Raw genomic sequence first — 3,651 nt, forward strand, 5'->3', positions numbered from 1 at the left:
TTTTAGTGTTAATACACTCAATTATCTTCCATCTTCCTTTCAGTGATAACGTTTTATAATAACTGAGCTGTCACATTCCCTTTCATTTATGTGTTCCTCTATCCCTCCATAATCTATTTTATTTTCAATACATGTCAATGTAAATTACAGATATTAGTATATTTCCCCCTAAATGCTTCTGCATGCTACTTTTGTTTGCTGCTTTTCTTTTTGATATAAAATATACACACAATGAATACAAATCATGAGTGCATATGCTGAGTTTTGATAAATGCATAAAATATGGAACATTTTATGAATTTGTGTGTTATCCTTTTGCACAGTCATGCACAAGATGATTTTTTCTGTATTGATTCAATTTTAGTATATAGCCTGCCAAAGCAAGCATTCACATACATTTTTTAAAATTTTACTTCTTGTATTCTGTCTGTTTCCAAAAGGATTTGATGCTATTTACAAGAATACATGATATACATGAAATACAGTGTGATGTCTTTATAATAGATTCAAGAAGTTTAGAAATGCTTAGAGGCATTAAGTATTATGTGTAGCTGGGGAAAAGACTAACTTGCATATCACACAGTTTTTGCATCTAAATAATTAGAAACGTTACTACTAAGAATTAGTAGCAGAGTAATAGAAACCCTGGTGAGGACCTAGTGCTAAAGAATCCAGCTTCTTTATCAAAAAACAGAGAAACACACCAAAACTCTTTCATTCCTGGCCTCTTTTTAAAAACTGCTTGTTATTAAAAGTGTGTCTAAGTATGCTAATTGTAGCAATCTTGTATTCATTCTTCAAAGTTTAAAGTGGAATTTCAAAATGAAGGAATTTTTATATATTTTAGAAAGAGTATAGGAATTTCCACAAAAGAGGATTTATGTAACAGTCTCATTTTACAACATCCTTGGAGAACTTTTGGATAAGTATTTTGGCTATGGCTAGGCTTCCTCAGTGTTTTGGTAACCCCAGGACTGTCGTTTGAGGGTCATAATGCATTTTTATTTTTGTACCAATTCTCATAGTTGTATTTTCCTACTCTATCACAAAAATGATTGGATCTCAATCTTGGATAATGCGAAAACTTTGCCTGGGTTTTGGTTTCAAGTAGAACCTGGAAATTGTGGTCTGTCTTTGGAATACATTCTTCAGAGCAAATATTCTCCCAAATCACAAATTTTAAATAAAGGACTAAGATGCTCATTAAATATCACATTTTAATTTTTCTCATGTAAACCATTGAAGACTTTAAGGATCATAGCTGTACTTGAGGAGTTCATCAATAACCTTTAGAGGACTGAATTACATTGATAATTAAATACAGATACAAGTCTTTACTTTTCTACTGTAGTCATAACAAATTACCACAAATGTAACAGCTTAAAACAATAAAAATTTATTGCCTCACGAAGCCTGACTGGGTTCTTGGCTTAGGTTCTCTCAGAAACAAAATCAGGTCATCATCAGGGCTGCTTTCCTTACTGTAGGCTCTGGAGAAGAATCTGCTTCGAAGCACATTCAAGTTGATGGCCAAATTTAGTTCCTTGTGGTTGTAGGACTGAGATCTCTGCTTCCTTGCTGGCTGGGCTGTCAGGGGGCGACCAGCCTTTGCTTCTAGAGGCTGCCAACATTTCATCTCATGTTATCTAGGTGACACTTTCAACAACACAGTTTAAACCTTTTCTCACTTTGAATTTCTTTGAATTCCCCTTCAATCTTGTTATTATCATAAAAAAATACTTTTGATATCCCTAAACCATACTTTGAGAACTGCTTCTTTATATTAGTGGTTTCTGACTATATGATGATTCTGTGATTTTTCCTCTTACTTCCATATCGTATCTATCTTCATATATTATTTGAGTAAATAAATTAATACATGTATTTTTTCCCAGCTGTATCATTGCTAACAGATATACCAGTTTCAGTTGTTTACATTAAATATACATTTAAATATCTAAAGAGATATTTGTCTTTATATAAAGTAAGAAAAACAACTTCACAATAAAATGAGTATGATGGGGATTGCTCTGTAAGTAGTAGGATATGCTGAAAGCCAATATTAGGTAAATTTGTCATGGATGTATCTACCTTGATTTAATTGCTTAAATACTAAAAGTGAAAATAATTAATTATAAGCCAGCTTCCCTAACATGGATTTCTATGGTTAGTAAAATAATCAGACTTTAGGATGCTTGTAATTGGATAAAATCTTCATGTTAAAGAGGATTTTAACAATCATACATCCTCACCACATACCACTACTTTCACTACTAGAATTATTTTGAGGATCTTAATTGTGCTAAGGGCTGTATGTATATTATTTTATTTAATCCTCCTACCAATCTTATTAGTTAAATACTGTTATTATCCCTCTTTTATACACAAATAATGCAAATCTTAGGAAGTTTAATAACCTGCTTAAAGCTATATGGTCAGAAGTGATAGAGCTCAGACTTGAACCTGGAGCTATCTTACTCCAAATTCTATGTTTTCAAACATGGTGCTTGTCTAGGGCCTTCTTTCATTAACAGTTTGAGCTATCAAAACCATTTTGTTATTTGAGATTCATTAGGCCCTCAGTGCCTTTCAGGTTTTTTTTTTTTTCCTACACATCATCTTGATAATAGTATTTCTTACAGTAGGCATCAGAGACAAAAAGAAGACTAAAATACGCAGGCATATTGAATGTGCAAGATATGGCTTGGAAGGGAAAGGATGACACATAAAACCAACAAAAATCAGATCTACAAACTCAGAAGGATTTAGAGACTGTAGTTATTTTGGAAAGGAGAAAAACACCCTGAATAAGTTTATGTCTCTAATATCATAACCATAGCCTAGGAAAAATAATAATTGCTGTCCATTGTGATAGCCCTAATTATAAAGAGTAACAGTAGTGTGCAATATACTTTTAAAGGATTTCCATACTACCCTTTAACACTGAACATATCCATCAGTTGAAATAAGATTGACTACCTGGAAATGAACTATAACTGAAGCAATTTGTAAGGATGAATAAAAAAAAAAGTAATAGAGGACTGTGATAGGTAGAAGAGAAATAATCTTTTTTAATTTTTATTTTTTTTATTTCAGCATATTATGGGGGTACAAAAGTTTAGGTTACATATATTGCCTTTGACCCACCTCCAGCCCCCCCCCAAAACAGAGCTTCAAACGTGTCCATCTCCTAGATGATGTGCATCGCACTCATTATGAATGTATACGCCCATCCCCTCCCCCTCCCCATCTGCCCGACATCCAATTAACGTTATTCCTACATGTGCTCTAAGGTGTTGATCAGTGAAACCAATCTGATGGTGAGTACATGTGGTGCTTGGAGAAATAATCTTTATTGTTTATTTTTACAACACTGCTCTCTGTTCAAGAGGGTAAGGAAGACATGTATTAGATCCTCATTTAAGTACCTGCACTGTCAAATATATAAATACACAAAATAACACATGCTATCTCTCTTAATAAGCAATTCTAGTCCACTGTACAATACCCAATTCCATTTTCCTACCATCACCCAACTTGAATTTTCTCTTTTTCTCCAGCCTGAACTAATAATTCTCTCCTGGAAGGGTCACATACTTACAACAGCTGGAGCCTGTATCTACCTCTGACTGACCGCCCCTATTCCTCTAA

At 33.6% G+C, this 3,651-nt stretch overlaps 1 non-coding gene across 1 annotated transcript; it reads right to left on the minus strand.

Moving 5' to 3' along the window:
* Nucleotides 1-276: 276 nt before the first annotated feature.
* Nucleotides 277-386, minus strand: LOC123631236. The gene has a single exon (XR_006733088.1). It is a non-coding gene; the product is annotated as a U6 spliceosomal RNA (small nuclear RNA).
* Nucleotides 387-3,651: the final 3,265 nt, after the last annotated feature.

This window comes from Lemur catta, chromosome 1 (genome assembly GCF_020740605.2).
Source record: "Lemur catta isolate mLemCat1 chromosome 1, mLemCat1.pri, whole genome shotgun sequence".
In the NCBI taxonomy this organism is placed as follows: Eukaryota; Metazoa; Chordata; class Mammalia; order Primates; family Lemuridae; genus Lemur; species Lemur catta.